The following is a 26774-nucleotide window of genomic DNA, read 5'->3' on the forward strand; positions in this document are numbered from 1 at the left end:
TCTGCAGATGAAAATCAATGTTAACATTTGCCGAGCCAAGACTCAACAGGACTAAAATAAATGAGTCAGAGCAGTTATTATTTAGCTTATTTATGCTGTTATATTATTATCCAAGAGGGACTTAACAATACAGGCTATTGTAAATTTACCACCGGGCCTCCGAGTCTTGTATCTGTTGAAACACATAATGGAGATAGCTGATGTTTACTGGCTCTGCTTAAGAGAAGCACCATGGTCTAAACATTCAGTGAGGATAAAAGGATGTGACTCGGTTCATTTAAATGTTACTGCCACTGCTTGGCCCACAACTGCTTTGCAATAGCCCATTTTCATTACTATTTCCAGCAAAAAAGGGCAACACCACACAAGAGATACTTCATTTACGTAGGGATTAGGTGGACTCCTTTTTGGTTTGTCTTTTGTAATTAAAAAAGTAGAAAGAAAGATGTTTTCCAAAGAACAATGGAAATTTCCTCAAAGGCAAAAAGCCTCCTTGCTTTGTCAGTCTGAAATCCGCTGCAATGAGCTGAAAAGCCTCAGCAGGGAGGGTCTGGGACAACCTGCACTCTGTCTGCAGTACAGGAGGGATATGGCCACCATGAGCCCAGGACAAGGTGAGGGGAGAATCAACCACCCCTTGCATGAATCCTGCCCAAAAGCCCATGTCAGACCCCCTGACAACTAAAGACCCACCACTCCATTGCTACAGAGCGTGTCTCACGTGAGCTCCTCAAGGAAGCTTTCCAGATCTGCTAACACAGGGAGTTCTGGCACCTGGGGCTCAGGGCAGAGTCCAAACCTGGGGTAGCTTCACACAAAGGGGCAGAGTCAACCCAGCTCAACTGCAGCTCCAGAATAACACTGCAAGAAGCAAAATCCATGCCCATGGGATGCAAGGACCTGAGAGGGTGCTCTTCTAAGCCTGACTCATTGGCGGTGACTCAGAGGCACAGCTAGGAAGCTAATCGAGGACATTCTTCCCCTCCTCTTGCCACTAGACCACATAATTAGCTTTGCCTCTTGCCATGGGGGGAACGTGTGACAGCTCCCACCAGAAAAAGTGACACCTAGCAAACAAAAGAGCTGCCCAAGCTGCACTGTTCCCATTGCAAACCCTCCAGGTCAAGCATATTCTGGATTTCCTGGGGCGAGGCAAACAGTCTTCAGAAAAAAGCCCTTCTGAAATGTTGGTATTGAAGACCCGCTGTTGAGAAGAGGTGATTGACCAACCATGCTATGTTCTACTTGGCCCTACAGAGGGATGAAGTAGGGCTGTCATCCCACCAAAGGCTGTGGTGGCTGGACAGCCCTCTGCAAGTGTGACTCTTGGCCAGAGCCCTCGACACTTACAGGAACTCTGTCGCTCAGGCTTGACCAGAAAAACACCGCAGAGACCACCAAGACCAGCAGGTTGACTTTGGGAGCGGTGGAGAGGAGACCAGTCCAGTGAGACATCGCCACCAGCCTGAAAAGCAAAGGAAAACAAAACCAACAACGTTTTAGTCCATGTTTTCACAGGTTTTAGCATCCTTTAAGCGACATTCTGCGGCTTAAGCGACACCGTAGGACTCAGAACACCTCGAGGTGTTAGCACACAGGTCTCGGAGGGGGCAGCCAATCGCAAGGGGTGTCAATTTTAAACTGCTAATGGAGTTTACGACAGGTAACGACACAGTAACTTATGTTGACCCCGCAGGGGCTTATGTATCTCCCGGAAAACATGAAGAGACCTGTTAAGTCTTGTTTAAAATCACTGCATCAGTGCCACAGACGACAATGACAGGGAAAGCTAAAAATCAGTGCAATCCTGCGAAGGCCTTTTCTGGGTGTGCCTCATTTTAAGCACAGAAGTAGCTGCATTAATTCAAATTAACCAAAACTACCAGCTGTCAAAGGATGGGGAGTTTATCTAAATCCATATGTAGGCTTTGCTTGAGGAAAACAAGGTGAACAAGGTGAATTTGGGGGTTCCTGCAGCAGTGCAAGGCCTTCCCTTGCCGCTCAGAGCACCGGCTCCTTCAGCCCTGCCTGCCCTCGCAGCAGACCATGAGTACGTAGGCTTTGCTTGAGGAAAACAACGTTTTGCAGAGGTGAATGAGGTGAATTTGGGGGTTCCTGCAGTTGTGCAAGGCCTTCCCTTGCCGCTCAGAGGACTGGCTCCTCCAGCCCTGCCTGCCCTCGCAGCAGACCATGAAGTAGTCCCGTGGCAAACAGTCGCCCACAGACCAGAATGAACCAGAGAGGGGGGGAAAAAGAAGTGTCCTGCTCTTGTGGCTGCCAGTCCCCTTGGTACGAGGTCGTATCCCCACCGCCGAGTGTGCAACCACACTCACACACACGCGTGGTCCCACCACTTGGCAGCACGAGGCTTTAAATCCACCTACAGCTCGCTGCTGGGGTAGGGAACAGCACAGCCTGCCAGCACACAGGCTGGAGAAGTATTTCCTTTGATTGGCTCTAAATTTACACGCTGCTAAATTAAACTAAATGAGGTCTTTTGAAAGAAGATGGGACTGATTAGTTCCGTTCAAACACTCCTTCATTACTCATCCCTCCATCAAGTCTGCTCCTACTCCTATCCAGGTTTTAAAGAATTTCCTCCCATACATGAAGTCCTAAATATCTTTCTTTCTGTCTTTGTTGTCCGTCAGGATGGCACATCAGATCACAGGTTTTTTTCTTTCCTTGAAGCAACCATCTTCTATTCCACAAAGCAGAAAATACGGTCACAGGCTCCTGTCACCAAAGGACCTCTGCCCCCAAAAGACTTCATGGACATGGAGGGAGAGGAGTCCTCTCCTTCCACCCCTTTACTGCTATCTTGTCTCCCCACCCCGTTATGTTTCCTCTTCCTTCTTGGCTTTTGCTTTAGCCAAAACCAGAATCACAGAATCACAGAATCACAGAATTGTGGTGGTTGGAAGGGACCTCAGAGATCATCGAGTCCAAGAGATCCAGAAGAGGCAAAACACCACATCACGCTGGTCAGTGATGGATGTGGACATCTAGGGAAGAGCAGCTGAGCAGAAAGCACAAACAGTAATAACATCTCATGCACTTCAGCTTCCAAAAACTCCTGAGCCAGGTTCTTCCTGAACAGCAGCCTCTCTCTTTGAGCCCAAATCCAGACCAACTGGATTCTTGGTTTTGCCATTAATTGCTTTTGGAACAGACCTGGACTTCTGACACCCACAGCATCCCTCAACAGCAAGTTCCCCTGCTTAATTCACACCGTGCACGGAAGTATCACCTTGCACGTCTGACCCAGTGCTAGATATCCTCTTTTCTAGAGGGTCAGAGAACCACCTCAAGGACCCACAAACCTAAACTACAACCAGAGCACAAGAAAAGTTCTCTATTTTCAGAAGACAGCCAAAATTCTCAATTTTCTCTACTGTGAGGGTGGTGAGACACTGGAACAGGTTGCCCAGGGAAGCTGTGGATGCCCCATCCCTAGAAGTGTTCAAGGCCAGGTTGGATGGGGCTTGGAGCAACCTGATCTAGTTGGCGCAGGGGGCTGAAACTTGATGATCTTTAAAGTCCCTTCCAACTCTAACCATTCTATGATTCTATGAAAGACCTGCGACCAAAGCCTCCATCTCTCAACTTGGGACATGGCCCAGGGCAACCAGGCTACAACCAACACCCAGGTTCCCGACCTGGAAAGCCCAGAGCAGAATTCAGGGGGCTCAAACTCCATCTGCTCCCAGAAGATCTCCATGCCCTTCTGGTCGATGGCACCATCAGGACCTCAATCTCAGACTGACCACGACACACGGTTCCCCCTTCAACTCATCTCAGAACAAACTGCTGCTTATTACATAGGAAACAGGGGGTTTGGTGGGGTTTTTTTTCAGTTATAAAACAAGCGGCAAAACTGAGATAATGAAAAATAGATGTGTCCCTAAAACTTTACCTGCAAGCCAGGAAATAGAAAGAGAAAAAGAAGAAAAAGAAATTCAACAAAGCAGCGGCTGAAAGAAAACGCGCACTCCCATAAAAATAGAGCTCACGTGTACCGAGAAGGCTGGTAGCAAATGACAGTACAGCCTCTTTCAAGCCTACAACCTCCTGCCTGCCTGGAAGATGACATCTGCACAACAATTAGCAGTTTGCTTAGGTCCCAGGTAGGCAGGAGGAGCTAACATGTGAAACACGGGGGTTTGAAGCTCCTGGAGAGAAGCCTGCGCAGGCTGACATCTCGTTTGAAGACAGACACACGCAGAGGGTGTGAGAGGCCTTCCAAAATGAATCTCAGGTGGAAACAACACATTTTTAGAAACGACCCCGGCAGGTTGCAAAGCAGAAAGGGTGGTAACCGTGGCCCCACCTGCATAGGGAGCATGTGCTCTGATTTCAGGACATCATTTTGGGATCCAGCAGCGCCCTGCACAGCTGCAGCATCAGCACCAGAACCGCTACAGGAGGACCACTAATTCCCCTTGTGCAGAGCAGGGTGGGTTATTTTTTTCCAATAATCCTCTTTCATCAAAGAAAATCAGGTAGTAGGGAAAGAGCAAAGAGTCAGAGCCAAAGAAGCCTCCGTTCCTGGTAGCTGTCCTCTCCTCTTCTGTTCTTGACTTTACAATGCTGGGAGGTTCTGCTCCGTGGCTCCAGAAAACCCTGTCTGCACCGGTGGCCGCAGAAACAATAGCGGTGCCATTATGTTCTCTATTAGCAGGGCCATTTTTCCTGATTTTACCAGCTGCGCATCAGTAAGTGCTGCACAGCCCTGTGAGCGCAGCTGCCGTAGTCACAGGTGACAGTTCAAAGCCAGTCAGTAAGAGGAACATATTTCATTAATGCCTTCGGCTGCTGGGAACGCACCGCTCTTTCATGTCCTAACTCAAAGCCCACACTGCGTACGCCGTGCCACTCCAACAGATCCAGCTCCAACCTCCTCTGAATTCTGATCCGCAGCTCCAGGAGAGCAACATGGACATCCCAGGGATCTCCCCAGCCCCCTCGCCAGGCCCTGGTTTTACGGTCAACTGGAAGCAGTAAATTAATCCTTGCCCTCAACCAGAGATTGAGGGAGCAATATGGGAATTATATGGGAATATGGGGTGGACCTGCTGGAAGACACTTCTGAGGAGAAGGATCTGGGGGTCCTGGTGGACAGCAAACTTTCCATGAGCCAGCAATGTGTCCTTGTGGCCAAGAGGCCAATGGGATCCTGGGCTGCACAGGGAAGAGTGTGGCCAGGAGGTCAAGGGAAGTCATTCTCTCCCTCTGCTCTGCACTGGGGAGGCCACAACTGGAATCTTGTGTCCAGGTCTGGGCTCCCCAGTTCAAGAGAGACAGGGAACTGCTGGAGAGAGTCCAGTGAAGGGCAACAAAGGTGATTAAGGGATTAGAGCATCTCCCTGATGAGGAAAGGCTGAGAGAGCTGGGGCTCTTTAGCCTGGAGAAGAGAAGGCTGAGGGGAGACCTTATCAATGCTTATGAGTATCTAAAGGGTGGGCTGAAGGAGGGTGGAGCTGGACTCTTTCCAGTGGTTCCCAGTGACAGGATGAGGGGCAACGGGCACAAGTTGGAACATGGGAAGTTCCATTCAAATATGAGGAAAAACTTATTTGAGGTGAGGGTGGCAGAGCCCTGGCAGAGGCTGCCCAGGGAGGGTGTGGAGTCCCCTTCTCTGGAGATCTTCAAGCCCCGCCTGGATGCTCCTGAGTGATGTGCTCTGGGCAACCCTGCTTTCGCAGGGGATTGGATTAGATGATCTCTAGAGGTCCCTTCCAACTCTGACAATTCCATGATCCCGTGATAGTTCTTGCAAAATTTTCTGCAAATCGACTAGTTCAGGCCAGGTATCTGTCCAGCCACCCTTTGTCAAGATGGCTGGTGGTAACTGAAGCACCAACAGCACATCATGTGTCTACGAGCACAAACGATTTACAGAGCTCCCCTCACTGAGCGTAGAACAGCGCTGGAGAACGATCAAACGATGAAAGACATCGAGGAACACAGCCTCAGCACCCTTCAGCTGAACCCGTGACACCACGAGCCCCAAGCACTTAGAACCTCTCAGGCTGAAGCCGAAGTTTGACGGGCAATAACAGTTAAGAAAACTGTTTTAAAGACAGACGTGTAAATTGGGATGTCTGATTGAAGAGCTGCACTCAGGACACAGGCTACAATCAGTGTCAAGATCCCCATTCAAACACAATGTCATTTTAACGATGCTGGCCGAGACCAGCACGACGTGCCAAGGGATGGGAGGTGCAACAGGGAAAGAGAAGAAAATTTAGCTGACCTGACCCGAAATTTTCCTCCTGTGAAGAGCAGAGCAGTGTCAGTCAGACGCCTTGGGAATGTCCTGTGGCTGGCAGTCCTGACAATGATGAAGACTGCGCAGCTACAGCCACAGGAGAAAGAGGAGCTTTAATCTGAAATTCAGCTTGTGTGTAAGAGAGGAAACATCTGGTGGACAAACAGAGGATTACTAGGAGGCCACAGGACACTCTACCCTTTTCCATTAATTACAGTTGGGTCTGCGTACCCCTCTGCTCCCAAATAGATGAGTAGGACCAGCCTGCAAATGCCACCGTCCTCTCTTCTTCCCAGAGGCACAGAAACACAAAGGCTCCCGTTATGTACAAACCAAACCACAAGAAGCCAGGAAATACTCATGTTTTGGTGGACACAAGCCCAGATGACCGCATGTCTGCTTAAAAGGTCTCAGTCCTTAGGACCTGCCTCAGCTCTCCCTGCTCTGCCAGTACAGGGACATCAAACCACGGCTTCTGGCATGAATTTCTTGGACTTCCTCTGGAAATTGGAGCCATGAGAAGACAATTTGCCCATATTAAAAACCCAACAGCTCTTATAAGAGAGCACACATGTCGTGTTTACCTGGAGATGGTTACCTGCAGCACGTTTTAATGTGGAGGATCCAGCAGGAAGGTGTGAGCTGACAGCAACATGCTGAAAGAACCACAATGAGCTACCAAAACCTTGCACAACGCAAGCATTCTTGCACTGCCTTCCCTAAGAACAGGACTTGTCTCTGGCACCACTTTTCCCACCTTAAAAGCCATCTTCATCTACTTTTCATGCTTTTTCTTCCCTGGGATAAGGCCTAGCAATTATTTGCACCTGCCCTGGGTGCAGTGTCCAGGTGAGCTGCTGTGGCTCTAGCACCGCTGATCAAGGGGTATCTGGAAGCACCGGGGACCTCCTGCTCCACGTGTCTGAGCTCCCTCCTGTCACCGATGGGTCCTGATCAGTGACATTTGTGAAAGGATTGAATTTTCCTCTTCATTAAGCCAATATTAAAACTACAAAGATGCTGGAAGAGACCTGAATACACTTGACTGATCAAAGAACTAGATCTGAATAAAAATTAATAATAAAACCAGAATAAAATAATAATAATAATGAACCTGTCACCTTACGCAAAGCAGAAGAGTCCTGGATAGCAAATTCAAACCTAACGAGGAGCTTCCTTCAGGGACCTGCACGATGCTCCTGATGGAGCCCCAATTTGTTTGTCCTCAATTCTCCCAGGATTTTATGGAGGAGAAGCTCACCATGAGCCGGCAGTGCGCGCTGGCAGCCCAGAGAGCCAACCCTGTCCTGGGCTGCATCAGGAGAAGTGTGGCCAGCAGGTCAGGGAGGTGATTCTGCCCCTCTGCTCTGCACTCGTGAGACCCCACCTGGAGTAGTGTGTCCAGCTTTGGAGTCCTCAACACAGAAAGGACATGGACTGGCTGGTCTGAGGGCCACAAAGATGATCAGAGGGATGGAGCACCTCTGCTATGAAGACAGGCTGAGGGAGCTGGGATTGTTCAGCCTGGAGAAGAGAAGGCTCCGGGGAGACCTTATAGCGGCCTTTCATTACCTGAAGGGTGCCTATAGAAGAGCTGGAGAAGGACTCTTTGCCAGGAGGTGTAGTGATAGGACAAGGGGAAATGGTTTTAAATTGGAAGAAAAAAAGATTCAGATTAGATCTCGGGAAGAAATTTTTTACTCTGAGGGTGGTGAGACACTGGAACAGGTTGCCCAGGGAAGTTGTGGCTGCCCCATCCCTGGAGGGGTTCAAGGCCAGGCTGGATGGGGCCTTGAGCAACCTGGTCTGGTGGGAGGTGTCCCTGCCCAGGGCAGGGGGGTTGGAACTCGATGATCTTTGAGGTCCCTTCCAACCCAAATCATTCTGTGATTCTATGACAAATTGGGCAGGAACAGACTTCTCCAGGAAGGGACCCACCACATGGAGTGGATGCAGGCTCTGCGCAGCTTTGTTCGAGGTCTGATGTTGCATCCCCTTCTGGCATCGGGATGCTCCCAGCAGGTCTGCTCCCAGCAGCTCCACTCCTCCTGGCACCCTGCTGTGGGGAAAGCACACTCACGCCTCCAGCAAAGGTCCCCAGCTCCACGCAGGAGCCCACTGCTCTGAGAGCCCCCAAATCCTTGCTGGAGTGTCCCACCTGGGCATGCAGGCCCACATGCACGGGTGAGACAGGGCAGTGAGCACCACTGGTTTGCAAACACCCTCTCACTACCAGGATTTCAGCGGAGAGGGTGCAGCTGCGATACAGACCGTCCCGTTAACGCTGCTTATGAAATTGTTTAAAAAACCCACGTTTATTCTTCTTGCTTGCTCCTCATGGTTTACTCCTACCCGGACTCTGCTCTGGCATGTTAAAAACACTCCTACATGAGGGAAAAGTTGTGGGAACACCTTCCCGTATTTGGCTGCCTACGGAGAACCCACGCAGCAAGGAGGCCACGCTTTCAGGTTTACAGGAATAAATGGCAGCTCGAGCTCTGCTGGTTAGACACAGCCTGCCACCAAGCAGCGGGTCCCGCTCCCTCAACTGGGACCAGTGCATGGGGGGAAATTCTGACACGGGGCAGTGGAGATGGGGAGGGAGGAGAAGGATAACCATGGCAGAAACTCGTGCTTACACAGCCTGGCATCTACGGTGCAATCGTACAACTTTTATAACTGCCACTAACAAATAATAACAATTAATATTAATAATGCCTCCAGGCTACCTGCTTAGCTATCAGCTAACACTGGCCCCTCTAAAGGCAGCTTGGCTACGATACCACCTTTGGTCTTTCCTACAAGCACTGCTGGGTGCCAAAAGAAGCAAGAGCAGAGTTTGGATGTCCCCAGTGACAGGAGATGGCACCGCAGTGCCCGGGCATGGGGAGGGCAGCTTTTGGCACCCGGTGGCTTTGCTGCCACCAGCTGCAGTTCCACACAGGGGCAGAGAAGGGGGTTGTCGTGGGTCATTTATGGATAAAGTTGGCATCACCCCTTCTACCCAACCACAGCAACTCCAAACCCTCTTGTTTATCCAAAGAACTTTGTGCAGTTTAGCATTAAACATCATTTAGTCTATCAATTAAATTGACTTAATGAATTCCTTCAGAAACCAGTGTTCACAGAAAACGCTGCTCTCCAGAGGGCGAGAGCACAGCTTTATACTTTGGCAGTTTGAAGTCTGAGCAAGGCTGCCATCGTCCTCTCTGCCTGCTCCTTAGGGGTGGTGGCAGAGGGGGACACTCTCCACCACAGCTCAGCAAGCGCCCCGACTCCGGGGGTTGCAGCCAGTGAGTCTCCAGTGTTCCTTGGACCCCCACCTCATGCCAAAGAGCCCTGGGTCCAGGACCTTCTGCTCTGCTCAGGATGAAGCACACAAAACCAGACTGTGCCTCAGAGATCAGAGGACTGAATTTAACATTTATTATGTATAAATAATGAATCCATCTGAATTTCCGACAGCTGCTCTCGCAGGGCTCCACGACTGCCTGCACACGCATATGACACCCTCGCTCTGCCGAGCTTCGGGGCTAACGAACACGTTCGAGTCTGTACCAGAGTGAGGGGGCTTATTTGCACCCATTTAGGACTTGCCTGGAGATAAGAGATGCACGGGGACCTGCAGGACAAACACCTGTCTGAAAGGTGCTGCACTGCCTGACCTCAACCACACAAAACAGCTCTTAGAATCACAGAATGGGTTGGGTTGGAAGGGACCTTAAAAATCATTGAGTTCCAACCCCCCTGCCCTGGGCAGGGACACCTCCCACCACAACAGGTTGCTCCAAGCCCCCTCCAACCTGCCCTTGAACCCCTCCAGGGATGGGGCAGCCACAGCTTCTCTGGGCAATCTCTTGCCTCCCTCCTGAAAACACCTCCCTCCTCCCCATACCTGTTCCCTTCTGCTCCTTGCTGCAATTTCCCATGCACAGCACATAAAAATGAGTGATATTTTCCCCCCACACATATCTATCTGTATTTCTTTTTTTACCCCCTCAGCCTTCCCCAGCTTGGAGAATCTAAAGGAAAGAAAACACACACCACCAGGGACAGGCACGGTGATGTCCTGCTCTCATTGGGCCCACCAAGAGCCAAAGATATAACTGGCAAACCCCCAGCCACTCTGGAAACACAGCTTTTTGCTTTTTCCAAGTTCCTGCTGTTCACTCGTGGCTCTCACACCAAAGTAACAACCTCCTTCCCCCGTCAGGTGCCAGCCTCCCTATAAAAAGACTCAATTAAGAAGTTTAAAAACCATGCAAAATTCAGGCTCAGCATTACAGAAATCCAACGCTGGGGTATCGGGGACACAACTCCCACAGCAGCACCGTGCAGTTTGCACCAGTGCAAACATCTTTTCCCTGTGTCCATATCCCAGCCTGTCCCCACCAAGACCCTTGTTGCTGGATTTTGCTCAGCTCAGAGGTTTCCTGTTGGGATTGACATCTCTCCCAAGTGGAGGGCACCCACGGCCACAGCCCCATGGAGCACCCGGTGCAGAGGTGCCCCGACAGCAGACGAGCAAAGGGCTTCTCCAACAGCCCCATCGATCCACCAGAAACGGTGAGCTGAGAAGGTTATGAAAAGTGCATTTCTTCACCTCCCTTGGTGGTGACAGCTCTTACCCAGCGTGACAGGTCACAGCAGGGAGCAGCACAGCACACAGGCAGCAAACGTGTGGCTCATCCGCCGTGGGCTGTGGCTATGAATTCATGTGGCATTGCAAACCATGGGATTAACTGCACAGGACGTCTGGCGGGATGCCCAGCTCAGGACCTCCCTTGCAAGCAAACTGGACTCCCCCACACTTCCAGTTTTGCAGCAAGTTCCCAGTTGTAAAGCCACTGGGATCCACCTCATGGGCCAAAGCCACCCAGGAGCTGCCAGGTCGGCCACCAGCACCGAAACCCAGAATACACCCCCAAGAAGACAATCTCAAACCCTCCCCTGAAGGGACACCAGGAACTCTCTGGGGATGAACACAACCCACTCCCAAGCAGGTTCCCTCAGGACTGCTCCTGGCTTTGCCCCAACTCTCTGCATGGATCCAGGGAAGTGGTTCCCACACTGGGGCTCAGTTGCTCCGCTCCTGCCACAGACACAACAGTTATCAACAAGGGAATGGCAGGGCTCCTTCCACTAAGGTCTGCAGCAGTATCTCCACATGCTTGGATGAAAGGCATTATTGAAGTTTGCTTATTTTTTTCACTGCTTTAGTACTTTTAAAGTGGCCTCAGAGGATGCCTTTCATACGCAATTAAAAAAAGCTCTGGGACAGTAACGAGTCTGAAGAGAAAACAGAAGGACTACCAGTACTATCATCTAGAAGTGATTCTCACCACAATTTCCATTCCTCTACCCAGGCATTTCCCACCAAGATTAAAAAGCTCTAACTCTCCCTGAGGACAAGAGCCTCCCCAGTCCAAAAGCCAAGCAGAAGAGCCAGGCAGCAGCAGGCAGCTTTCGTTCAGCAGGCTTTTTTCCCAAGGAAATTTAAAATAGCAAAGAGCTCCGAGGGCTGCAAATGCAGAAGTAGATGCACAGACACGGGAAGCTGAAAGAGAACATAATTCCTTCCCTCTCTTGTTCCTCATCATCTGCCACCTCTACTTTGGGGAAGGGTTTTTTGCCTGCTTGTGAGATGGTTACAGACTGACACGCGCTTACGCCACATCCAGGATCAAGATGCTCCAGTCTTTGGGCACTGTTTTAAGCTTAATAAAAATCAGGGAAGAAGCAAGGAAACCGCCTGCACACAAAGCACCACCAAATGCAAGGAGGGCACAGCTGAAAAATTCTCCTGTCAGATAGAGCTATTTTAGACCCTACTCGTAGCAACGTATGGAAAAATCAGTTTGAAATGTGACAGTGCACCGTGCTTTTAATTGAACAATCTCTCAGGTGTTGCAGAATTAGTCCAGCCACGCAGAGGCACTGGACATTGCACGTCCACTTCCTCGGGGGTTGAGGCAAGCCCAAGTCCTCCAGCAGAGGAGGAGGTTTGGCAGACCCTTCTGGAGGCCCGACTGCCGTTATGAGATGGCTCTGATCACCCGCCCGGGCTGTGACCTGCCTGCTGTCATCCTGCCTTTTGCCTCATCAGCCTCCACTAAGCAGAGCTTTGATCCCCAAAGTGACTCCTAGTTCAGAGACCTTCTTTCCTTTTGCTGCCTAGACACGAAGGATGCTGAGCCAGAGTTCCTGAGCATCCCGGCTTCAGACGGGCAGACTTTGATGTTGCACAGAGCGCCCGTCTCTGCGATGCGTCTGGTCTCTTCAAACAGGAGAAGAGCCACAGCTTGTGATCTGTGCAAAAGAGCGTTTTCCTTGGGGAAGAAAAGTCATGCTGGTGCTCATCTCTATCTTGTCATGGCAGAACAGGCTATATTGGTGCTTCAAAGAGCTCCTCAGCCTTAAATCCTTATGACACAGTGACAAATCAGGGAACCTGCCTCTGTACGTCTCCTGAATCCCAGCAGAGGTTATGAAACAGCATTTCTGTGAATGCCTTGGCCACCACGGGACCCTGCGTGTGCTGTCAGTCACACCAGTCACCGCACTCGAAGGCTGCAAGGTCCACGTGGCTCCTCTCCACAGCAAAAGCTTGAGCTACCACTTTGCTACTGATGTTTGAACCACAACTGTGGGCCTTACGGGTGTGCACATGGAAGGGTCACAGACAGAGACACAGGAGCAGTAAACCTTCCAAGCAGGACCTGACCCCAGCCCACAGGTCCCTCCTGAGCTCTTCAGAGCTGGGGGGCTCAAGCAGGAGCAGTACCTCAGCTCCATTCTGCTGCCCCTCAGCCCCAGCAGCCCAAATCCTAGACTGAGGAAGGAGGAAAACAGAGATGTGATCAGAAGCAAGTGGTTTTCTTCTGTGATTTTCTCTTCCAAAGGATGACGACTGCGTTCATAACCTCAGCACCCTTCAGTCCAAAAGCCTGCTGTTTCTCATCTTGAGCTTGGACCAAGAGCCACTTTAAAAGGAACATCCTTTTCTTACAGAATACCCTATAAAGAGCCATTTTGTGGACCGGCATATCTCAGTAGCTCAGCAGCACCAGTCCACAAAGTGTCCTTTCTTTGGCAGTCCTGGCTGTCGCTGCATCTCCTGCCTCTGCAAACACCATGCAGGAAGGAGGGGTTTTCGGCTTCTTCTACATAGAATCATAGAATTGCCCAGGCCGGAAGGGACCTCCAAAGGCCATCTAGTCTGACCCCCCCGCAGTCAGCAGGGACACCCCCAACTAGACCAGGTTGCCCAGGGCCTCATCGAGCCTCTCCTTGAATATCTCCAGGGAAGGGGCCTCAACCACCTCCCTGGGCAACCTGGTCCAGTGCTCCACCACCCTCACAGTGAAGAACCCTCTCCTCATCTCCAGTCTAAATCTGTTCCCCTCCAGCTTGAAGCCACTTCCCCTCATCCTGTCACTACAGCCCTTTGTAAACAGGTTCTCCCCAGCCTTCCTGTAGCCCCCTCAGGTACTGGAAGGCCGCTATTAGGTCTCCCCGGAGCCTCCTCTTCTCCAGGCTGAACAACCCCAGCTCCCTCAGCCTGTCCTCGTAGCAGAGGTGCTCCAACCCCCTGATCATCCTGTGGCCCTCCTCTGGACCCACTCCATAAGGTCCATGTCTTTCCTATACTGAGGGCTCCAGACCTGCACACAGTATTCCAGGTGAGGTCTCATCCTGGTGGTGCCTCAGCCTCATCTTGCCACATGAGGAAGGGAGACGGCAAGTCCATCACAGGACTGCCAGGCCCCATTTCCACAGAGGGAGCTTCTCCCATAAAGACCACAGGCTTCAGCTGTCCCCTCCTGCAAGCGGATTTTAGCACGTGATGGACACACTATTCTGGAGAGCTTCTACATCAGCTGCTGTTTAAATGAAGGTGCCACGGGACTCAAGGCTGTTTCAATGACAGAGGCTCCCTCTGACCGCAGACGTCATGCATGGAGACAAGTTTTGGCACCGACCCCAATTCAGGGAGTGAGAAATCTCAGTGCACCCAGAACCAGGCAGGGACAGTTACTCACGTGTAGGAGAGTTTGCAGCATCAGGGTCAGGCCACGTATTTTTTCTGAGGCAAGGACCCTGCCATTTATGCATTAAATAGCACATTTATTCTGTTATTCAGGAAGAAATAATAATTACAGTGGCCTCTAGTCTGCAGCTCTTTCAGTCTGTCCTTAAAGAAAGAGCAAAAAAGGACCAAAGCAAACAGTACTTCCACAAAAAAAAATATCTCTGAAGTAGCTTTTAGTTGCTGGACAAAGGAGGACCAGCTGATGAACCGCTTTCCCTTATTGTCCTGGCTAATTTCTATTTCATAACAGCAGCCAGGGACTGCAGGCAAAGCACTTCAGGAGGCAAAGCAGAGCTCGGGTGGCTGAGCAGACCTGCCCTTCAGGCTCCTGCCTTATCACAGTGCCCCAGGTGTGCCACCCCTGCCCAGAACCACGCTGCCTCTTCAATCACGGGGTAAGGAGCCAGCCTGGGCATCTGGTGGGCTCTGTGTGCCCAAGTGCTCCCGAACGGCGCTGGAGAGGCCGGCACACGCCGGTGGGTCTGTCCACGCACCCCATGCTCTCTCACAAACACATTTCTAGCTCACAGAACTCTCCTTCTAATCAAGCAGCCAGTCCTGTTTCGGTGGAGATTTACAGAGAGGGTTTGGATTTTTTTCCTCCCGGAAGCAATAATAAATGGACAGCAGGAAAAAGAAGAAATTAATGAATACAGTAATTATTCCCAAAGTGGCAAATAGGAGCGATTCCTCACCCTGAGATAACTCTGGAAAACAAGATTAAAATGCTTAGGGGACACATTCTCGAAACTGCAGGTAATAGAACAGATAAAATGTATTTACAGTATCTTACAGGGGACATGTACTTTTTATTCTGCTGAGGAATGCACTGTTCCACTCCTCATTACAGAGTTAAAAGGGTGCCCTGAAAAAAAGCAACTTAACAAAACGTCTTTAATGGCAACTGGGTCCAGTTCCAGAAACACTCTTCTGCCCCACACACCAAAGCGCAACCAGAAACACATCTGCAGCAACACCGAGCACAGAAGCAACATTAATAATCTATGCAAATAGCACAATTTAACAGCCAGCAAAAAGGAGGCTGGAATGGGGGGGTGGGCTAAAGCAACGCTCCCTCTGCTGATGCTTTCTAGGAGGAGGAGGAGGAGAAGGAAGAGGAGGAGGAGGGCAGGTTTGTCTTCCCCAACTTCCCCGGTGCCCGCAAAGCCACGGCTGCCAGCGAACAGACTGCGCCTGAAGTACCCGCCAGCAGAAACAATTTGTCATGTGTCAGATCAAATAAACTCTTCTGAGACCACTGTACTCCCTGAAGCAGACGGCTGCCAAACTCCAAAGGAGAAATCCAAGAAACCTAGCTGGCTGGTGTCAGACCCAAGCGCTTACGGAGACCAGCACACTTTTCATTTTTAAAACACATCAGTACAACGCAATCTGTTCCCGTGCAGCACACCCAAACGAGGCAGCCATCAACAATATCCATTATTTAAAAGAATTTGGTGTTTAAATTATCACTCTGGGCTGAAGTTCCTCATAGTGGAGAAACTTGACGTTCCTCACATGGCGGCGCAGCGCATCGCTCATCCCAGGGAGGCATTAAGCAGGCTCGTGTTTGTCAGAGAGCCTCGGCGTGGTACCGTGCTGCGATGGATCATCCTCTGGCTGAGGAGTGCTCCTCCTCTCCCAGCCAGCCCCACGCTCCCTCACGAGAAGTAAATTCCCCAAAAGTTGAATTACAGACTACTTTTTTTTTTTAATTTCTTTTAAATAGTCCTAGAGCCTTTTTTCTGGTTCATACCCGAGCACTATCACAGCTTCCCATGCCCTGGGCTCAGGTCATCTCAGGTGTTGTGTTGAGGCCCCTCATGGGTCCCCCGTTTGCTGCATGGTCCAGCAAGAACCACCAAAGCACAGGCCCTGGGCTCCCCAGCGCTGGCTGGGGCACATTGTTCTCTCTCTGTTATCCTGCTGGGCCCCTAAACCTGCTCTGACCACATGTGTAAGATGTAATCATGCCAGCCAGTACTGTAAGGAACCCAAATCGCTCACCTTCTTCTGCAAAGACCAGGCTCAAGTGCCTACACGCCTGCACAGAGGACAAATCCCTCAGCCCAGAGCTCCAGCCACTGGCTCCAGATGTTTCAGATGCCAGCGTGCTTCATCTGGGGTCAGCCACCTGAGTCCCACCAGTGTCAGGACAACCCCTCCTTCCACAGAAGGTTAATAATGGCCCCAGAAAAAACTGCTTGCAAGAGGCCTGAGGTTCCTGGATGGGAAGCTTGACCAGCCCATAGAGGAGGTTTGAGTATCGCAAGGTGAGAGCAAACGGGAGAAAGGCTCCAAAGGATCCAAAGGAAGGACAAGAGAAGCAGATGTTACCTCCTTTACCAAAAAGCACCTGACTGCCCCAAAACCCGGCAACAGAGCCTCGAGTGACACTGCGTATCAACAAGAAGTAGTGAGAAAAGGGAAAACCTGGCAGCCTGAAGCAAGGAACAAGGGAAGAACAAGGGCATTCCCCTTGGTATTGGCAGTACCAGCACAATCCCTCAGCTGCGTGGGTTGGTTTGTGGTTTTTTTTCCCAGAATTTAAAGAGCATCTGATGCCTCATGACAAGTTATATTTAGACACCATTTTATCTGCACCAGTACTCCTCTCCAGCCACAGGGACTGGCATCAAGCACAGGACACCGCCTTGCCAGCCTTACTTGGACAGGATTGTTGTTTCCTACCAGCATCTCATCCAGAGCAGAAAACCCCACCAGCCAGGACGTGCACCAGGAGAGCCCAGGATCCCTTTGCAGACAGGTTAAGCAGGCGAAGCTTTCAGCATCAATCCAGGACACAGCTTGAACCCTCTGAACAGAGAACCGGGGGGTCCTCTGAAAAACTTACCTTTTTTTCAGCTTTCCCACTTGGAGAGATTTCAGAGAAAAACCAAAGGGCTGTAGCGCTGTGGGAGTCCAGAGCACCCACACTGGTTTCCTCAGCAAATTCTGGTTATGTTTCTAAACAACGGGAAATTTCCCAAACACCAAGAGAGAACAAAACCCACACAAGCCACCAGAAACCAGGCAGAACTCAAGGATACTCCAGCAATCCCACTCTGCTCCTCAAGCCATGCTCCGCACAAACCCAAACAAAGGAGGCCATTTACATCATCACCGATGAATTTCTTTACCCCGAGAAAACTTATAAAAGTGCCACTTGTGAGTGCCATTATGATTTCCAGCAACCTCCTGCTGATGTGGAACAGACTTTCCAAGCTTCTCCACATACACTTTGTCCTCGAGTACCCCACGCTTGCTGGAAAAAAAAGGAACAAAATGCACTCAAGAGCCACTTGCCTATTCCCGATTTGGGTACAATGATGCCAGATGCAACATCATTTTTCCCTCCCTGTGCCAGGGCTGGTGTGTGCCACGTCCGGCCACCAGAGACAACGTGTTTTCCCCCGAAGGAACGAGAACCTCACACCCAGCCCTTTGGTTTTGTAGCCCCGGTGAGGATCCATCTCTACAAGCCATAATGCATTAAGCAAGAAAGCAATATTCAAAACCAAGTCCAGAGCTGGCAGCAGAACTTGGATCACCCAAGGCTCCTGCTGGAAATCCTCTGTAGTGTAACAGTTTATTTTGTGGGCAGGAAGAGATCAAGAAAATTAATTAAGTCGGAGTAAGAAGGAAAAACTCCCCCTAAAGTGAGTAACTGCACTAAAGCCACAGCCGTGAGCAGGCAAAGTACGTTTTAGGGGCTACACTTTTTCACTTCCACAGTCTTGGAAAAGAAAATGGAGTGACTTTGTTCTGTATGCATATTGTCCACCATTTGTTATTGTCTGTCTATTGATGCTTACTTGAAAAACAAAATTTAATTAAACCCCACAGTACTGCATTGCCTGCCTTTGAAATATGCCCGCATTAGTGGATCATTACAGTAAATGAAATACAGCTTCATATCATATTTTTCAAATAACGTCCTAAAACATTTACAAATTAAATAATACTCTTGCGGAGAGAAATTAAGAGACACAGCATTTAGCAAGGGCAAAGAGATGTTTACAGATGAAATCTGAAATGAGACATGGAGGCAATGAGGCAGAGAGGTGCCAGAGGGCTCTTCCAGACCTTGTCGAGACAGTTCTCCATGTACCAGAAACCAGACGAAGAAAGAGTGTGCCAGTGCCAGGTGAGCAGAAAGGGCAGTGTCCCCAGACCCCCAAAGATGACAGCACGAGCTCGTTGGGGGTCTGGAAAGCACTGGCCCAGCCTGCCATGCCAGGGAGGTACCCGCACTCCTCCGCGTGCAGCAAAGCTCAATGCATCTACACACCCTGTGGAAACCCGGCCAGAGCCACACCAGTCATAGGAAGTGAACCCTTGCAACAGAACCAGAAAATCCAGACTCCCAACGGGCCAAGAAAAAGATTGCAGAAAGGTGCTCTTGTGGCAGGATGAAAAATATCGTGCAAATATTTAAAGGGAGGAGAAAAACCAAGGGAGCTTTGGTTTCTCAGGGCAGGTAAAAGCACAAGCAGATCAGTGAGTCAGCGTCGGTCGTAGCAGCCATGCCTGATGTTGAACAAAGCAAAGCAGCATGTTAAAAAGCAAGTGAATATTACATGAGCCTTACAGCTCAGGCTTGAAGAGATCCAAGATTTGTCTTTTCCTTAATAGCATCTGGGGCGATGCCAAGAGTTCTTTGACAAATTATTTACTCTGAGAAATCATTTTCCCTAAACAAGTGTAGCCCGTTACCGCATCCTTCTTCTCGTGAGCCTGGGAAAGGCTGTGCCCTGCAGCTCCTCGGGCCCCATCTCCATGGTGATGCACCAATGGAGGTACCTGCTCCAGCAAGAGGACAAACCTCCCCACAGAAAAGGCTGAAGCTGCCAGAGGTCTCATCGGTGTGAGCCCTGGAGAAAGGTGGGCTGCATGGGCCGAGCGTGAGCAGCACTGGCAGGCAGGGCTTTCATGAGATGCAGAGCGTGCTGGCCTTTGAGCAGGCTGGAAATTAAGAAAACCTTCCAAGGGCACCTCCAGATCCATTTTACAGGAAGATAGTAAAAGATTCACAGCTGCTGCCCATGCCAGGGACCAGCAACTGACAGCCCAATTCCCGTAGGTCCTGCTGAGTTCTCATCAGCATGTGAATCTATTATTTAGAGGAAAAACGTTCTGCCTGGCATATAATCATTGAAAGCTGTCAAATTCCAGCCTAGGCAGGGTTTCCTCAGCAGAAAGGATCCTTCCCGGTGAATCAGGGACTCCTCACCAGCTCCACGTCACAAAATCAAAACAAACAGCTGCGACAAGGGGCATCGCACTGTGCGTCGCCTTATCGGGCCTACAGCAGCAACGGGCACTGGGACCCCCAGACACCACACAGCACGTCACAACATTGGGCAAAAGCCACCCAAACACAGCAAATGTGGGTCAGGATCCTTCCTAAGGAAAAATAGGGCGGCAGAGGGATTTTGGGAGTGAGATAACAGAGCTGGCACACAGAGCACCCTCTCTGCACTGGGGAAGGAGACTCCGACAAGGCTGTGCGGGTCCAAGCTGTGGAAGGCAAAGCCAGCACAGCACCCCTGCACCAGCAAGATGGGTGCCTGTCCCCCTCGCCTCCCACACCACAGCTTCCATCGGGATGAACAACCCCCATCCGCTTGCTTGTGAACCCTCGCCTTTCTGCACTGCAGGGGGAGACTCCGACAAGGCTGTGCGGGTCCAAGCTGTGGAAGGCAAAGCCAGCACAGCACCCCTGCACCAGCAAGATGGGTGCCTGTCCCCCTCGCCTCCCACACCACAGCTTCCATCGGGATGAACAACCCCCATCCGCTCGCTTGTGAACCCTCACACCCACTCTCCCGCCAGCCGACAGCACGAAAGCTGCCCAGCAGCACTCAGGCAGGGGTTCCAGGCTGTCTCGGGGAGGTTTTGCCACTTAAAAGCAGCACAAGCGGCTTGGACAAAAGCTGAAGATTGCTGAGCCTCCTGCAGCCTTCCCCAGGTGAGAGCAATCTGTGAGCGCGTCCAAACCGGGGCACCGAGACTGCAGCACAAGCTTAAAAACGACCAGGCTTCACAATCACAGGTATTTCAAGAAACGCGCTCATCGCCGACTCGCCAGCACTCTTCCCCACCTCTGACCGCACCAAGAATGAGGTCTGAATGTTTAAAACAGAGCCCTCAATATAAGAAGGATATAGACCTGATGGAGAGGGTCCAGAGGAGGGCCAGGAGGATGATCAGGGGGATGGAGCACCTCTGCTACGAGGACAGGCTGAGGGAGCTGGGGTTGTTCAGCCTGGAGAAGAGGAGGCTCCAGGGAGACCTAATAGCAGCCTTCCAGTACCTGAAGGGGCTACAGGAAGGCTGGGGAGAGCCTGTTTAGAAAGGCCTGCAGTGACAGGACGAGGGGAAATGGCTTCAAGCTGGAGGGGAACAGATTTAGATTGGAGATTAGAAGGGGGTTCTTTACTGTGAGGGTGGTGGAGCACTGGGACAGGTTGCCCAGGGAGGTGGTTGAGGCCCCTTCCCTGGAGATATTCAAGGAGAGGCTCGACGAGGCCCTGGGCAACCTGGTCTAGTTGGGGGTGTCCCTGCTGACTGCGGGGAGGTCAGACTAGATGGCCTTTGGAGGTCCCTTCCGGCCTGGGCAATTCTATGATTCTATGATTCTATGAAACTGCTACTCCTGATTTGCTGGAGGAAATAAAGGGAATGGGATGTCCGATGGGGAGGAGGGGGCGCCGAGCCCAGAGGCCTCTGAACGCGTCCTGCTTCTGCAGTTCAAGGTTAAACATCTCCTTTGCACTAATTCCTGAGTCCGCCTCTCTCAAAAGCCGCGCCAGGTAATTAGAATCATTATCACTATTATTAGACCATAATATTATTATAGCATTTTTGCTACACTTGACATCTGTTGGCTGATAGATTTAACTGGTACATAAGAAATAATTGCGCAGAGATTTCTTGCAAATGAGCACCAACACGGAAGACATTAAAGCATTCTACATTGAAAAAGTTAATTTTATGGAAGCATGCTTGAAATAAAAATTCTAAAATTAACAGTTAAACTTTTAAAAACTCTCATTAAAGAAACTATTTGGGTTTAAAGTAGGCAGCCATTAAAAAAATCCTGCCTTTTCTTTAGATGCTTAAAGGCATATACCTTCCACCTTCCCTTTCCTCTCTCTGCAGCAGTCTTTGAATTATCTGGGCAAAGAGTCCAACTGTGCAGAGAACCAGTATAATCAGGACTCTTACAACCTGCTCACTGAAAATCCTATAGAATTATCAGAAAACACACATCTAGAATAAAATACAGCTTCTTGCATCCCACAAAGCCCAAAGGGCTTTGCAAAGGGGGCTCGGGATGCAATTTATCCACAACCGAGATTCAGCTGTAATCCAGAGTGGAACACAACCTTTCTACCAGTATTTAGCTACAGCACGCAGCCCCCCGGAGAGAAGGAAGGAAGAATCCAAGAGGAATGCTTTAAGGAGGCTGAGTTTTCTCCCCTGGAACTGAAACGTGGTCACAGCAGCCACTATCAGCCATGGATCGACAAAGGAGAACAAACAGGCCCCAGCTTCTCCATCCCAGGGACCATGTCCTTGAGGCACAGCCTGAGCGAGCAGCTGTGGCCAGGACCTCAAGCCACCAACCTCAAGAAGGGGAAGAGATGAAAACCACAGAGGAACCCTGTGTTGTCCTTGAATTCAGTGGGGCCCAAATTTCACCCTATAGTTACACCAATGCACAAAGAAAGATGGCACAGCAGCTGGAAGTGCACTTCAGAAAAGGACCAACCTCTTAAAATTCAAAAATCTGACCAGAGCAGCTCAGTACTTACAGAACCTGGAGGCGGTTAGAGCTGGTCCTGTTTGGACAGTGAGGTTTTCTCCAGTTAAATGAATTTCAGTTAAAGCAGCTCCTCTTCCTTCAGCTTAGTTTGTGCCGAGGTGACCAGCAGAGCCCTGGTGGAATGAGGTATCCTGCGAGCGCTCCCACAGCAACACACTATTTGGGGATAAAAATGAGTGTAATTAATTCTTCCAGAGCGAGTAATTTTTCCCCTAGAACAGAGCAACCACACAAGGAACTTTGAATTGCTTGAGGAGAAAAAAGTCTTTTTACTACCGTAGTCACATGGAGACAAGCCTCACTCTCACTGAGGACAGACCTACAGAGAAAGAAAGGGGAGCAGGACACTATGGACATGGATTCCCCCCATGCATACCCCTCTGTGAGCAAAGCAGAGACACCTGGGGACCCCTCAGTAGCAAGAAGGGCTGAGCAGCCACTGGGCTGCCTCTGAGTGATGCTAGTCCTAGCGGGCTCCAGAGAGAAGCTCCACTTAAATGAGGTTCATGAAAGCTCTTGAGAGTCACCCGACTCTTCAAAAATGGGACACAAATCCCCCTCTTTGGAGATCTGCCTCTGACCAGCACAAGGGTGTTAAAGCAGCCTTTTCATTCCATCCACCTGACATTCTCAGGCAAACCACGGGACTCCGACTAGGTGAGCTTACCTTAATGAGGCACAGTGCTAATTACTAAGTAAGAAAAACCAAACCAAAGCACAACAAAGCAACTCCCCCCCACGCACACCTTAGGGGTAGGTATCAACAATTCCCCGTCACAACAGGAAAAAAACCTCACGTATGGGCCCTTGGAGCTCAGTCCAGGTCTGCTGCTATTCATCCTTTTCATTAACGGCCCAAACGATGAAAGAGAAAGTACTTTTATAAAACCTGAAAGGATGCCCAGCAGTTAAAAGCTGGAAGCACTCTGGAGGTCATGATGAGAATTGATAAAATGAAGAAAAGTTCCAAAACCACTCGCGAATCAATAAAAAGAAAAGCAAGGAAAACAATGCAAAGAACTGCACTTGGAAGCAGCAAAAAACCAAAGATCGAGCACACAAATACAGCACGAGGGGAAGCTCTCTGGACAGAGGCAACACTGAAGAAAGTCAGGGACTGGATGAAAAATGTGACACGTCTCAGCACTGTGACACCACAGCTCCAGCTGCAAAGAACTAAAACATCATTCTGGAATTTAAGAACATAAAATTCCTCATTCTGGACTGGAAGGCCACACTCAGTGCCACCCCTAAGAAAGTCACCGACAAACCAAAGGGTCTGGGCAACGAGTGGAACAGTCAGTGGTATAAAATGTGCAGCTCCACAGCAGCTGCTGAAGCATTTCCCCATCCCTGCTTCCCTCCAGGGTCATTATCAGCTCTCGTTTGGCCTTTAACAGCTGTTTACAATAAGGTCTCCCCATTCTCTGAAGGCAAGAGACACAGCAGCCCACTTAATTGGTTGCACGGGTGAATTAGACAAGGTATCAGGTTCTGTGAGATCAGGATTTCATCAAGTCCCAGAGGGAACATGCCTCTCGTCCAGATCTGCACTAACATCCACTGCTGTCTGGTCTAGAGCTGAGTATCTCTCACCTGGCCTCAGGAGAGGGGCACGGACAAGGTTTTTCTAGCCCTGCATTTCATTTAGCATCCTCCATCTGGCCACTCCTACACCGCTACAGCAGTGACATCTTAAGAGCTAAATTAACAGCCTTCTCTTCCCCAAAATACAATAGAGCTCCTCATCCTGCCGAAAGGGCACCCACACAGCAACGCGGAACGAGCGTAGTCGTAACCGTTTCAATTCACGTCTTCATTACCTTTCATAAACGAAGCTCTTCAGCTCAATTTGCCACCAAGCTACTTTGGTGATGAAAACGGCCTTCCCACGCGCTGCAGGGTGAGGGATGCTGACCTGGGCTTCCCGTGGGGACGGGAAGGCTTCCCTCCTCCCCCCAAACAACCCCACCGACCCCTACGACGGCCTGCAGCCCATAAGGGTCATCACCCAGCTACAGGGGCAAGCCCTCCCTGCCCCAGGCAGGCTAATTTGAGGCAATGATTGCTGAAAGCAATTGAAATCACTGAAACAAGGTGTTTCAAAGTGGGCCAGAACAGCTGTGCCGGCGCAGCTGACGCCGTACGCACACAGCTGCACCAAACCCTGACCAAAGGCGCCGCAAGATATCCAGCAAGGGGCTAAGATCTACAAATCTTATGCAAAAGCAGGGCTTAACTTCCAGGAACATTTGAGATTTCCCAGTGACTCAAGAGGATTTTATCTTTTTTGAGTCAGAGCTTTAGGAGCAAGCTGCCTCGTGAACCGCAGCCAGGAAAGATTTGACAAAGCCTTCGTTAGCACGCGCCGTCTCCTTTCACGGGGCTGTTTCCCAGAAGATCCCCAGTGTTGTGTCATTTTTCACTTCAGGTGCTAAGAATATCTGCGTGTTAATAAAAAATAATAACTACCTTTATAGGGAACTTATCAACAAAGCGCTCGACAAATCTTAATTAAAGCTGATTCACCTACTTCACGAGTGCAAGTTAAACGCTATTTCTCAGAGGGGAAAGCTGAGTGGTAAGAGAGCTGAGGTGGGTTATAAAAGCCACAGAGGGAGTCAGTAGCAGAGAGGATTAGCACATAGAAAGGCTGACTAATTATCCCTAAATTTATCCCAATAATCCACTCCCTTGCAAATTCTCAGGGTATAGCTGATGGGATTTCAACCCCACCTGCCCAGCTTGACCACATCTGTATTGAAGCAGCCTTCCATTTCCTTTCCAGGTAAGAGCAGGCAGAGAGAGGGTTTGGGCAGAGCTTTTCAGGTGGTTTATGCTCAGGCTAAAGAAATTCTCAAGTGTAAAAAAGCAGAAGGTGGTGGTGGTAGCACCAGCGCTGGTCTGGTGTTGCTTTTGGGTGTGGTGGTGTGGATTCGAGGGCTGGTCTGACAACTCATTAGGAATTTCCAGTTCCCAGCTGATTTCTTTAAAAAGAACCTATTTGTATCCCCTTCAAATCTAGTAAATACACAGTCACACAGATGGCAGACCCCAAGAATTGATCTCACCTCTGACAGCTGTGCTCCTACATTAAAGCTTCTGGGGCAGTTATTTTTGGATGCTTCCACCATTGAAACACCTTGGAGGCCGTTGAAAAATACCAACGTGGTCCAGGCTGGTCATTTTAGGGTAGAGTTGGGGGGGGAGAAAAGACGGAAAAAAAACCAAGAAAGTCCATCTCTTAATAATCCTACTCCCAGAGCACAAATGAATTCAAAAGGAGCACAGAGAGCAGAAACGCCGCGGTAGCGTGTTCGGTGAACGACAGGGTGTGTCACTGGCTTCTAAACGCCACAGAGACTTATCTGCACTTAAAAGGTTTCCTACCAGGGCTGTGGGCTGGGGCAGCCTCCTCGGGCAGACGGCTCTGCCAACAGAAATGCCTGCGCCGCTCACACCGCTTCGGGAAGCAAATTAAGCAGTATCAGTGAAGTCGTACTTTCTGCCTCCAAGCCGTGTTTGTACTAGGTTAGCTCTATCAGCAAAACACTGGAAAATAAATAACTTGCCCCTAAGAAATTGTGCCTACAGAACTCGTTAGGGTAAACCTAGGCCATCTTGCGAGGCGGGTAGTGTTGATTATTTGTCAAAGATTACTTCTAATGCGAGTGTTAGTCAACCACTGAAGTTAAACATTTTAAGGCAGTATTCCAAATAGTGTTTATGTACAAAATCCCATTTGCTCAGTTTTCACTCCCTGGCTTTGTGCAACATGTAATTTCACTAGTTCTCCGGCAAGAGAGCCATATGCAAGCTTGTACCAAAATAATTAAACAGTTTTAAAATGCAGGCCTCGTGTTCACTACCGAGTGCATACCCTGAGGAAAAAATCCATTTTAATGGCCGAGAGCTACACCAAAGGTACCAGAACACTTTTAGTCCATAACTGCCCAGGTGCAAAGGGGCCTGAGGTGACCCAGCCTGGCCTCACGCTCAAGGCAGAATCCAAACTGCTCCTGTTGCGTTAAATTTGTATTTAAAACCCCTGGGTGTAAGGGATTCTGGCCTGTCCAGGCATCCTGCCCCACACTTTGCGGGTCGGCCACAGGGCCCCGATTTTCAGTCACTTCAAGCACACCACAGCCCAGGCACCTGCCTTGCCTTCCCGGCCCTGCCGGGGGCTGGGCCGAACCCCCCGGGCTCCCGACAAACGCCCTTATTCCACCCCAGCACCGGCCCTCGGGGCCCTGCGCCCTCACAGCCTGGGCCGGCCCCCCCATCAGCGGGCAAGCAGGGCGGCGGGCAGCCCCCGCGCCCCGGCAAGGCCTCACCGCCGGTTCCCCTCAAAGGAGGACACCGGCAGCACACTCTCCGGCGGCAGAGCTCCGTGCAGAGCCCCAGCCCCGACCCCGAGCGGCAGCCCGACCCCCGGGGGTGTCATGGCGGCGCCCCCCTCCCCGGCCCTCACTCACCGCTCCGCACCGCGCACGCTCCGCCCGGCCCCGCCCCAGGCCCCGCCCGCGCCTTTTGTGAGGCGGCGCCCGGCAACCGGCAACCGGCAACCGGCGGGTGTCCCG

At 50.5% G+C, this 26774-nt stretch overlaps 1 long non-coding RNA gene across 3 annotated transcripts; it reads right to left on the bottom strand.

The window, feature by feature from the left end:
• Positions 1-1344: 1344 nt before the first annotated feature.
• On the bottom strand, positions 1345-26774 carry LOC106896068. Of its 3 annotated transcripts, XR_001413567.1 has the most exons (4): positions 25585-26454; positions 25266-25372; positions 22184-22350; positions 1345-1465 (listed from the first exon to the last, which is right to left on the bottom strand). It is a non-coding gene; the product is annotated as an uncharacterized LOC106896068 (long non-coding RNA). The 3 variants fall into 3 exon arrangements; XR_001413565.1 differs by lacking the exons at positions 25266-25372; positions 25585-26454 and adding an exon at positions 26670-26774; XR_001413566.1 differs by lacking the exon at positions 25585-26454 and having other exon boundaries at positions 25266-25524.

The sequence above is a fragment of the Calidris pugnax genome, unplaced genomic scaffold, assembly GCF_001431845.1.
Source record: "Calidris pugnax isolate Ruff unplaced genomic scaffold, ASM143184v1 scaffold228, whole genome shotgun sequence".
Taxonomy (NCBI): Eukaryota; Metazoa; Chordata; class Aves; order Charadriiformes; family Scolopacidae; genus Calidris; species Calidris pugnax.